Genomic DNA, 12,346 nt, shown 5'->3' on the forward strand with positions numbered 1-12,346 from the left:
GTGCCTAAAGTCCCAGCTACTCGGGAGGTTGAGGTAGGAGGTTTGCTTGAGCCCAAGAGTTGAAGGTTACAGTGAGCTATGATTGTGCCACCACATTCCAGCCTAGGCAACTAAGTGAGATCCTGTCTCTGGCAAAAAAAGAAAAGAAAAAGTTTCACTGAGTACTTCAGTTCACTTAAAGATTATAATAGGGCCAGGCATGGTGGCTCATACCTGTAATCCTAGCACTTTGGGAGGCCAAGGCAGGTGGATCACTTGAGCCCAGGAGTTCAAGGCCAACCTGTGCAACATAGGAAGACCCTGTCTCAACAAATAATTTAAAAATTAGCCAGGCATGGTGGCATGTGCCTATGGTCCCAGCTTCTCAGGAGGCTGAGGCAGGAGATTCATCTGAGCCTGGGAGGTTGAGGCTGCAGTGAGCCATGATCATACCACTGCATTCCAGCCTAGGCGACAGTGAGACCTTGTCTCAAAAAAACAACAACAAAAGATTATAACATTAAACTGAGATGAAAAAGTTTATCAAGCTCATCTCTGCCAGCCCAGGATTCCCAGAATGCCTGGTAGAGTGCACCACCAATGTGTAATAGATGTTCCACAGCATAAACAGTCATCCTAATTTCAGCTCTGAGGAGATCTAGAAAATGGGCCACACGTGGAGAGATGGCCACAGGAATGATCTAAAGCCACACCCACACCCAGATGCAACTGTATCTCATTACTCCCACCTCTCCTGGGAGTGAGACAAAACTGTCTAACCCAGATCCCAAGTCACTTCCTGCCAGGGCTTCTCAGCAGTTCAAAGAACTTCTATGTGCAGGTTCTTTCCAAATAGATTGGTTTCTTGAAACTCACAAGAAGTCAAACACCAGAAAAGAGGGGATTTCTGAAAGCCACCCACTAGGATGGCAACTGGTACTTGGTAGTTTCAAATATTAAGAAAAGAAAAAAAAATTGGCGTTGATTAGGCAGTATCTAATCTCCCTAAGCACAGGAAGTGAAGGCGATTGAGTCTGATTTGCAGGAGGCCCCGAGGTTGCACAAAGCAGTCACTCCTCTAGCATGGCCCACTCACTGCCTGCTGAGAAGCCTGCTTTGCCTGCCTCCAGCTGAGCACACCAGAGGGAAAGCACCATTAAATTCCCTGTGAGCTCTTCAACTGATTCGCTGCACCAAGATCACCAGGTGAAGGGCGTGGGGAAGGATAGAAGAAAAGATGCTATGGGCTTGACAAGGTTAAATTGATGGGGCCTGTGGGACACTGCTATTCATTCCCTGAACGTTTATCGAGCCCCTAGCATCCACCTGGCATTGAGCTAGCCAGGCACCCAGAGCATAAACAAGATTTAAACCCTACACTGAAGGACCCCTCAGACTGGTGGAAAGTTAGCTGACAAATATCTAGGTTATGCTGCACTGTTGGGAGCACTGCAGAGGGACCCCTTAATTCTGCCTTGGTCAGGGATGGTGTTGGGGAAGAACAGCCCCAGAGCTGAATGTTGTGGGCCAATTAGGAGTTTTCCAGGTGAAAGTTGGGGGAGCTGGAAGGCTGGAAAGATTGTGGAAATTGGATGTTGTAGCAGGGCTGTGTGAAAGGAGAATTAGTTGCATTTGGGGAAAAGGTATGAGGCTGGAATGTAGGCAGAGTCCTGCTTCCCATGGACAGGAGAGGGAGAGGAAAAGACAGAGGCATGGAGTTGGGAAGGATAAGGAGGCCCCTGCTGTTGGCTAAGAGATGGTGAGAAGAAACTAAAGTAACATAAAAGAACACGTTGCAAACTTTGGAGGTAGAAAGGATGGAGTCGCTGACAAACTGTATTCAGGGAATAGTGGAGAAGGGTGTCTACCTTCCTTGGATTGGAAGGCTGACTGTATTGTCATTAATCAACTCTGAGATACTAGGGGAGGGCTGGGGTAGAGGGGACCTGAATTTAGATTTGCGGGTGTTGAACTGGAGCTGCCTCATGGCCATCCACGTGGAGATGTAGGGTAGACCACGGGAAATATTGGTCTGGAGCCCAGGAGAGAGACCTTGGCTGGATGTCCAGGCTTCACAGCGTGACAGAGTCATCTTTATGGATATTTGTTAAGGGGGAACCTCGGTTCTTACCTCCCCAGACCTGCTGCAGGAGCTCCACGCAGCTCTGGGCTTTGCCCTGCCAAGCAGGAGGGGTGGCTTACCCGATTGGTCAGCTCGGGGAAGGAACTGAGCATGTGCGGCCACACCCCGTGGCTCCTCCTTTTTACGTTTTTCCCGCCTTGCGCAGTGACTCCGCTGTGCCTGCTGGTGGCGCTGACTGTGAAGAGCCCCTGTTTGGAGCACACTCGAAGCCACTGTCTTCAATGAGCTCTACTAGTAATAAGGCAAATGTTTTAGACTCCGTCTGTGTCCTAAACTCGCAAGGGAGAAAAGAGAGTGTCATGTATTGAACCCCACTGCCAGGCTCCCAACAGTATTAATTTGTGTGGGTTGGTCTGTTTTTTGGAAAAGGGCCTCACTCTCTTGCCCAAACTGGGGTGCAGTGTTGACCTCCTGGGCTCAAGCGATCCTTCTGCCTCAGCTTCCCAAGTAGCTGAGACTATGCCCAGTTTAAAAAAAAAAATTTTTTTTTGGAGAGTTGCAGTCTCCCTATGTTGCCCAGGCTGGTCTCAAACTCCTGGCCTCAGGTGATCCTCCCACCTTACCCTCCCTAAGTGTTGGGATTACAGGTGTGAGCCACTATGCCAGGCTAATTTGTGTTTTGTTTGTTGTTTTTCCCTCCTCTGCATTCCAAGCTGGTGGCCAGGCCTAGTTCCTTTCCTGAGATGTTTTTTCAGGGTGAAGAACAGATACTGGTTTTCTTTGGTGTTTGTGGGGTGGGGACTTTGACAGCTGCAAGAGGAGAGAGAAGAGAGTCACCCTGGGATTGGGAGAGAGGAAATAACAGGTTCCAGCAGACTGGGGTCTGGGTGCTGCTCCATGTCAGGTCACTGAAGCAAGTCCTCAAGGGAGTGGTTGATCTGTGTAGTTAGGAAGGCTGAACTCCAGGCCCAGGAGCATTCACTTTGCCAAAGATTCCTTTGCTCTAAGCAGCAAGACTATTAAACCTCAAGGGACAATGCAGTCTAACCAGGGAGCACCTCAGCAGTGACCAGCATGAGCCGAAGACCAGTGCCTTTGCCTAGCAAGACCTCCCAGGAGGAGCCGACTTTGGCACACCCCTGAGTAGAATGTGGGACATTCAGCAATTACTGAGATTAATTTCCTGTCAGTTCAGTAGAAGGCGGCTCAATATCAGATTGAAGTTGATTTAAACAAAGTCAGGAAGTGTGTCATGGCCTGGTGCAGTGGCTCACGTCTGTAATCCCAGCACTTTGGGAAGCCGAGATGAGTGGATCACCTAAGTTCAGGAGTTTGAGACCAGCCTGGCCAACATGGTGAAACCCTGTCTCTACTAAAAATACAAAAATTAGCCGAGCGTGGTGGTGGGCGCCTGTAATCCCAGCTACTCAGGAGGCTAAGACAGGAGAATCACTTGAACCTGGGAAGCGGAGGTTGCAGTGAGCCAAAATGGTGCCACTGCACTCCAGCCTGGGTGACAGAGCAAGACTGTGTCTCAAAAACAAACAAACAAACAAAATATCTGTGTTACTTCTTTCACATGTGAGTTGGAAGACTAAAATTCACAGCAGCAATAGTAATCAGAACATAGAGGTGCTGGGAGTATGGGAGGTGGGGATCCAGAGGGAGTGAAGCCGAGGAGTGTGGGCAAAGCCTGGACAATCTCAGATTTAGGGGTAAGTGAAGATAGAGGAGGCCAAAAATGTGAAGTCAGCAAGACAGGAGAAGCTGAAGAGGAGGGTTAATGGCATTCAGTGCTGCAGAGGACAACTAAGACTAGGATTAAAAGAAGGTAGGTATGTGATCTGGCATTTGGAGGCCACTGATGACCTTAGCAGAGCGGTGCTGTGGAGGTGGAAGTGAATGCAGAGAAGAAAGGTCACATTCTCAAGAAGAGTTGCAGGGGAAAGAAGGAGAGACTACTGGTCATAGATCAAGGTGGAGGGAAGGTTTATGTTTAACTTGGGAGATTTCTGGACATGGCTTAAGGTTGAGGGGAAGGAGGCAATGGAACAATGGTAGATACTCTATAGAGCCAGACCCAGAAGACAGGGACATTTGCACATATTGAGGAACTGGCCCTGGAGGCAAGTAGAACCATGGAAAGAAGAGGAGAAGTTGTGGTAGGCAGCTTCTAAGATGGCCCCCAAAGATCTCTGCCTCCTGTTGTTCATGCTCTGGTGTAACCCCTCCCCTTAAGTGGGCGCTAGACTTATTGACCCACTTCTAACACATAAAATATTATTCACATAGCTGGGTGTGGTGGTGTACACCTTTAATCCCAGCATTTTGGGAGGCCGAGGCAGGCAGATCACTTTAGGTCAGGAGTTTGAGACCAGCCTAGCCAACATAGTGAAACCCTATCTTGGTGGGGAATGGTGGCTCATGCTTGTAATCCCAGCACTTTGGGAGGCCGAGGCAGGCGGATCACCTGAGGTCAGGAGTTTGAGACCAGCCTGACCAATATGGAGAAACCCTGTCTCTACTAAAAATACAAAATTAGCCAGGCGTGATGGCGCATGCCTGTAATCCCAGCTATTCGGTGGGCTGAAGGAGGAGAATCACTTGAACCTGGGAGGCAGAGGTTGCGGTGAGCTGAGATCGTGCCATTGCACTCCAACAAAACGAAACTCCATCTCAAAAAAGAAAAAAAAAGAAAAAAGAAATTCTGTCTCTACTAAAAACACAAAAATTAGCCAGGCGTGGTGGTGCATGCCTGTAGTCCCAGCTACTCGAGAGGCTGAGGCATGAGAATCCCTTGAACCTGGGAGGCAGAGGTTGCAGTGAGCTGAGATCATGCCACTGCACTCCAGCCTGGGCGACAGAGAGACTTTACCTCAAAAAAAAAAAAAAATAAACTGTACAAGTGATGGGATGTCACCTCTGATATATTAGGTTATAAAAAGCATGTGGCTTTCATCTTAGGCACTGCATTGGAAAACAAACTTTTTCCTCTGCTGTCATATCACGGGAATCAGCACAGAAGACTTCTGTGAGCAAATGTGTGGAGATTTCTCCCCACCAGCAAGCAAGCAGTCAGTTCTGCAGTGGACACCAGCTGGGTGTCTTCTAATTCAGTTTTGTTCTGACACTGACACCATCTACCTGGAGATAGCATCAGATACCATAAGTTAAGGGCTCAGTCCCACAAGACTGCCCCCACTTCTGACACCAGTCACAAGTCTAGGCCTCCATCACTTCAGACTGACCAGTTGCCCATGATGCCCTCTTTAGGCGTGATTCATTTGCTGGAGTGGCTCATGAAACTCTGGGAAACACTTATGTTTACTGATTTATTATTTTATTTATTCATTTATTTATTTTTACATTTATTTATTTATTTTGAGACTTGCTCAGGCTGGAGTGCAGTGGCACTATCTTGGCTCACTGCAACCTCTGCCTCTGGGATTCAAGCAATTCTCCTGCCTCATCCGCCCTAGTAGCTGGGATTACATGTGCCTGCCACCACACCCGGCTAATTTTTGTATTTTTAATAGAGACAGAGTTCCGCCAGGCTGATCTCAAATTCCTGGCCTCAAGTGAGCCGCCTGCTTCAGAATCCCACAGTGCTGAGATTACAGGCATGAGCCACCACCCCTGGCCTCTTTAATGAGTTTTTATTCACCTTCCTGGAAGCCTCCATGAGTTCAGCTGTTCGAAAGCTTCCCATACCCCATCTTCCTGGGCCTTGAGACTTCCTTGGATAGGCGTGACTGAAGCCTGGACAACCGTGTAGCAATGTGACTGGACAAAAAGGGTATCATCTAATACTAAGAGGCTGAGTGGGGAAATTCAGCAAGGCCCATCGGTTCAGATTCTTCTTGGCCCTCTGTGCAGCATTCCTTTCTCCTGGAACAGGTATGGGGCAGGACCCCTTCTGAAATGGGGGTCTTATAACCTACAATCAGACAAGGTAGGCCAGAGAACTTATTTATGACCAGTACCGAGGCAGAAAGGTGGGGCAAGATTCTACTTTTAGTTCCTATGGCCTGCCCTGGGGAGAAAAAAAGATCAGGTGAAAGGTCCGCAGGAGAAGATCAGAGACAGAGATTCTGCTTCCTGAGGCCTAAAGTGCGCCAACATTGTCACAAAACACTGTCTTTCACCTTTATCCTCTGAAGCTACTTTAGGAACCAAGGACAAAGGGACAAATACTTTAGCAAAAGATATGCTATTGTTTTAGTCACTTAGGACAGAAGAAGGACTACAGGAGTTATCAGCCAGGAACTGTGGACAGAAACACACACACACACATATATATTTATATATATTATATATGTATTAATATATAAATATATAATATATGTATATGTATAATATATATTCTCTATATATATATATCATAATATCACAGGCATTCTGTCTTGTTCTCTCTTGGATTGCTCACCCTGGGGGAGGTCAGCTGTCATATTATTTTAAGGCAACCCTATGTAAAGCCACATGAATGGCCTTAGGAGACTTCAGCCCCAGTCAAGCCTTGAGGTGACTGCAGCTCCAGCCAATAGCTTGATTGTAATCTTACGAGAGACCCCGAAGGAGAGATACCCAGCTAAACCAAAACCAGAGTCTACAGACTATAAGATAGTAAATGTATATTGTTCTAAGACATTCAGTTTTGGAGTAATTTATTACACAGCAATAGACAGCTAAGAAGTAGACAAGTGGCCAGGCACAGTGGCTCACGCCTGGCAGGTGGATTACTTGGGCACCAGAGTTCCAGACTAGCCTGGGCAACATGGTGAAACCCTGTCTCTACAAAAGATATAAAAATTAGCCAGGCATAGTGATGTGTACCTGTAATCCCAGCTACTGAGGAGGCTGAGGTGGGAGGATCAATTGAGCCCAGGAGGTGGAAGCTGCCTCTAGGATGGAGACAGCTGGGGGAACAACACCTTTTGGGGTAGAATCAGGAGTTTCTCTGTGATATGTGAAGTCCTGAGAGGCTTATGAGAGAGGCCATACGCATTTGGGAATTGTGTCCAGAATTTAACGTGGGAGCCATCTGTGCAGGAGATAGAATCCAGGAGCCACCAGCATATTCATGGAATTTAGTCTTGAGACTGAATCAGACCCTCAGGAGGAGCAGAGACACACAAGTCATGGCCAACTCTCTGACCCTTTGAGGCTTAGTTGTCAAAGCTATAGGAGATCTACCTTGCATGGTTGTTGTGAGTGGTGGCATAAAGAAGCGCCTGATTTCAGTGAGCCATGTTCATGTACTGCACTCCAGCCTGGGTGACAGAGTGAGACCCTGTCTCAAAGATAAAATAAAGTACACAAGTTTGCATGCAGGGAAGGCAAACATTTGAAGGAGCATGAGCCTGAAAGCCTTCTATTTTCTTTGCTGAGAACAAGTTAAGAAAAGGTACAAAGGTTTGGCATGGCCACCATGGAAAATGGAAAATTAAGCTGGGTGAGGATAAATAAAAGAATGGAACAGTACCCCTAAGGACCTAGTTGAGACTAGTGGCAACAAAGTCAAAGCTACTACTATATGCAGTTGAAGGACTGTTGTCCAACCACCTTGACATCCTGAAATAAAAGAAGAGAGATAAGCTACTGAAATGATCCAGGACTCAACGTTTATAAGATGATGGGTCAAAAACCAAAGAGGCAAACAGTTGAGGATGCTGGCAAGAGATGGGCCACAGTGATAGAACCACAGGACGGGAACAGAGGAGGTTAGCTCCTGGATGGCTGGGCAGAAAATGGCAGTCTCATTGAAACTAATGAGTTGATGTGCTGGGCTTAAGAGTGAGAGGAGTCAAAATATTTTAGGGGAGGACTTCTGGGTATCTAGACAACTCGGGGTGTACCCATGGGTGATGCCTGCTAACATGGAGTGGCCACCTGTCAACTCCTCCAGTCTAGTTCAAGCCAGTCTGAGTCCCCTCTGCTGCATCACCACAAACACCCTGCTTTAGCATAAAGGATTTCTCTGGTCTGTTCTCATCACATCTGCCTGTGCTGCCCTCCCTTCCATCTCCACCCCATCTGCCCTTCATCTTTCCCCAACATTCCTTTTCAACTCTCAAGCTCAAGGTCATGTTCTGCTTCCTTGATGAGTCCCACCAATGTCCCCAGTCTGAATTAATGTCTCCCCACCCCCAGCCCAGTGTTGCACCTGCACAGCCTTGCAGTTGGCCGTACATTCTGAGGAAGGCGATGGGGTTTTCTGTTTTCTCCATTGGAAGGTGCATCCCTGGGGAGTGGAAAGCGTGGGCCAAGATCCTTAGGTAGCTGATGTTCTAGCAGAGCAGCTTCTTCTCAGTTGGTGCTCAGTGCTGAACTGGATCAAGTAGTTAAAAATAATAAGGCTGAGGATTAGCCTTCACTTCTAATGAGGGTACAGGAAAAAAAAGAAAGGAGACTGAAGACACTAAGGTCCAAAGGGAGCTGAGCTGACAATAGTGCCATTCTGAGACAAAAAAATATATATATATATTCAGCGGGAGAGAGCTAGCCACTGAGCACTGGGTCCATTCTGTGTCTGCCGCCCACTCACAACAGCCATGCAAGGGAGATCGCCTATAGCTTTGACGACTGAGCCTCAAAGGGTCAGACACTTGGCCATGACTTATGTGTCTCTGCTCCTCCTGAGGGTCTGATCCAGTCTCAAGAATAAATTCCATGGTATGCTGATGGCTCCTAGATTCCTGCAGAGTCTCCTGTGCAGACTGCTCCCGTGTTGAATTCTGGACACAATTCCCAGTTGCCTCAGAGGTCTCTCTCACAGTCCTCTCAGACTTCACATATCATACAGAAACTCCTGATTCCAACCCCAAATGTGTTGTTCCCACCGCTCTCTCCAGCCTAGTAAATGATAGCTCCACTCTAGAACCAGCTAGAACCAAGAAACCTCAGCTCCTCTCTCTCACACACCCACAACCAGCCATCCTCGGGGCACTTGCTGCCAGCTCTGATATCGAAGCATGTCTACCTTCAACCACTTGCCCCCTGCTTCCAGCACCTGCTTGGGAAACCACCATCACCTGTTACCTGGATTCTTGCACTAAGCTTCTTGCTCCTCTCCCTGCATCCACGAGTGTCTGCCTTCAGCCAGTTCTCAATACAGCAGCAGAGAGTCTTTTCTTTTTCTTTTTTTGTTATTTATTTTAATTTTCGAAACAGAGATGGGGTCTTCCAATAGTTGCCTGGGCTGGTCTCAAACTCCCTGGCTCAAACAATCCCCCCACCTCGGCCTCCCAAAGTGCTGGGATTACAGTTGTGAGTTGTGAGCCACTATGTTTCAGCTGGGATTCTTTTTTTTTTTTTTTTTTTTTTGAGATGGAGTCTCGCTCTGTTGCCAGGCTAGAGTGTAGGGGTGCGATATCAGCTCACTGCAACCTCCACCTCCGGGGTTCAAGCAATTCTCCTGCCTCAGCCTCTTGAGTAGCTGGGACTGCAGGCGCCTGCCACTGTGCCCAGCTAATTCTTGTGTTTTTAGTAGAGACAGGGTTTCACCATGTTGGCCAGGATGGTCTCGATCTCTTGACCTCGTGATCCGCCCGCTTTGCCCTCCCAAAGTGCTGGGATTACAGGCGTGAGCCACCGTGCCCGGCTTGGGATTCTTTTTTAATGTAAATCTGATCATTTCAGCCTTCTGGTTAAAACACTGGTAGTGTCCCATCTCAGTGTCAAAACACAAATCCTGACCATGGCCCACCAGGCCCTGCATGGTACAGTCTTGTGTCAGTCACTACTCCGATTCCTTAAATAGCTTTATTGGCCGGGCGCAGTGGCTCACACCTGTAATTCTAGCACTTTAGGAGGCCAAGGCAGGCAGATCACTTGAAGTCAGGAGTTCAAAAGCAGCCTGGCCAACATGGCGAAACCCCATCTCTACTAAACACACACACACACACACACACACACACAAAAATTGGCCGGGCATGGTGGCAGGTGCTTGTAATCCCAGCTACTCAGGAGGCTGAGGCAGGAGAGTCTCTTAAATCTGGGAGGCAAAGGTCGCAGTGAGCTGAGATCACACCACTGCACTCCAGCCTGGGCGACAGAGCGAGACTCCATAAAAACAAAACAAAAACCCCACACACAATAAATAGCTTTATTAAGATACCATTCACACAGCACACAGCTCACTCATTTAAAGCGCACACTGAAAAAGCCCTTGTATGATTTTCCATATATTCACAGAGCTGTGCAGCTGTTGTCATCCCAGTGCCTTTCAGGTTATTTTCATTATTTCAAGAAGAAACTTGCACCCCAAAGTCACCTCTCCCCATTGTGCCCACTCCTGTAGCCCTAAGCAACTTGCTTTCTGTGCCTATAGATTTGCCCATTCTGGATGTTTCTCTCTGATTTTATCTCCTACTTCCGAAACCCTGTTCTCTACCCATTCTCTCTTCCTTCTTGTGTGCCTTGTACACCCCCATCACACCTTCTTATCAGGGCCTTTGCACAGTTTCCCCCAACCCCAAATCCAGCTTCCCTGATCTCTCCATGGCCACACCTCTCAGGGAAGCCTTTCCTGAGTTCCCTCCTCCCCCTCCCTCCACCGCCCCCACATGCCCCCCTTAATTTTTTAAGTGTAATAAGTATATATTATCACATGGCACTAATCACCATGTATTCTACGTTTCTCTTTTAATCATCTATGTATCTCCTGTCGCTCATGGAACTTCAGCCCCAGAGGCAGGGCTTTTATCTTTTTTACTCCCTGATGTACCCTCAGTGCCTAAAACACACCTGAAATATAGAGATACTCCATAAATATTGTCAAATGAATGGCAGGAATGGGATGTAAACACAAGTCTGTCAGACTTCAAAACTTGTGTCCATAACTATTATACTTAAAGATCATAGAGAATGTGAAGGATTTAAACTCATGGCAGCGACTGGGTGCGGTGGCTCACGCCTGTAATCCCAGCACTTTGGGAGGCTGAGATGGACAGGTCACTTGAGGTCAGGAGTTCGAGACCAGCCTGGCCAACATGGTGAAACCCATCTCGACTAAAAATGCAAAAAATTAGTCAGGCGTGGTGGTGCATGTCTGTAATCCCAGCTACTCAGGAGGCTGAGGCAGGAGAATCACTTGAACTTGGAGGCAGAGGTGGCAGTGAGCCGAGACCACACCACTGCACTCTAGCTAGGCAACAGAGTGAGACTGTCAAAAAACAAAACAAAACAAACAAAAACAAACAAACACACGTGGTAAAAGTAAGAAAGGTCTAAAGCCTATGCCCAGTGTGGTGGATGCTGGGCTGCAGTAGAGGTGTTCATAATGCCAGCTCCCAGGAGTATTGGCAGCTTGAGCTTGCAGCTGCATCTTTTCCAGGGTTTGCTCTGGGCTGAGGAGAAGCTGCCTCAATCAAGGCCATTACCACTTTCTAGGGAGCCTGCATCCCGTGGTCAATGCAAGGGTAGCAACCTGCCCCACACTCCACTTTCAAAGGGCTGTCCTAGCTCCGGAGCTCCGTGTGGCATTGGCAGGAGCCATTGTTTCCACAGCATTAAAGTTCAGCTTTTTCCTCTATTCATCTGTCTTCCTCCTCTCCCCACACAGGTGTTGATCTTGACAGCATTCCCCAGTAAACTTTCTGTGCACAGATTGCCGTCGTGGAGACTGTTTCCTGGAGAATGCAACCCGTGACGCTCAGAATTATTCATTGGATGGCTTCCTAAGGAAGTTGAAGGATCTATGGGTAGGTGGACACTGAACAAATAAGCTGGGCCACTGAAAGCCACACCAACAAGCAGAGGAATCAATCCTACCTGTGTTTTCATGACCCCAGCTCATCATATCGCTCTTAACAAACTAACATGGGAAGGAAGAGAATGTGGTGTGCAGGGTCCACAGTCACTGCCATGGCTCGGAAGCATCCCTCATGTGAAAACGGGTCCATTTCTTGGCCAAGCTCCATTTCAGACCCTGAGCTTGGGCTCCCTGTTTGTACTGTGACCTCACCCTGTGGAGTCGAACTTACAGTGACTCATGAGTCATCAGAGGCTCGATCAACATTTCCTCTGGGCTACACGTCCCACCCCCACCCCAAAGACAGTGATCATCCCTTTCGGGAGTCTGGCTGCCGAGGGGAAAGGAGAAGGGGAAAGTGAGCCAGTCAAGAAATGACAACCCCAAGGAGGCAGCAGTATCCCTGCCTGAAGTCTAGAGAAGAACAGGCAAAAGTATTATTAAAATTATTCTCTCCTGTCAGCCTTCTCAGTTGAACAAGAAATGGGAAGGTGGTACCATCCCTAGTGTGGGAGCAACTTGAGGGCAGGCAT

Source organism: Trachypithecus francoisi, unplaced genomic scaffold, assembly GCF_009764315.1.
Source record: "Trachypithecus francoisi isolate TF-2019V2 unplaced genomic scaffold, Tfra_2.0 Lachesis_group17, whole genome shotgun sequence".
In the NCBI taxonomy this organism is placed as follows: domain Eukaryota; kingdom Metazoa; phylum Chordata; class Mammalia; order Primates; family Cercopithecidae; genus Trachypithecus; species Trachypithecus francoisi.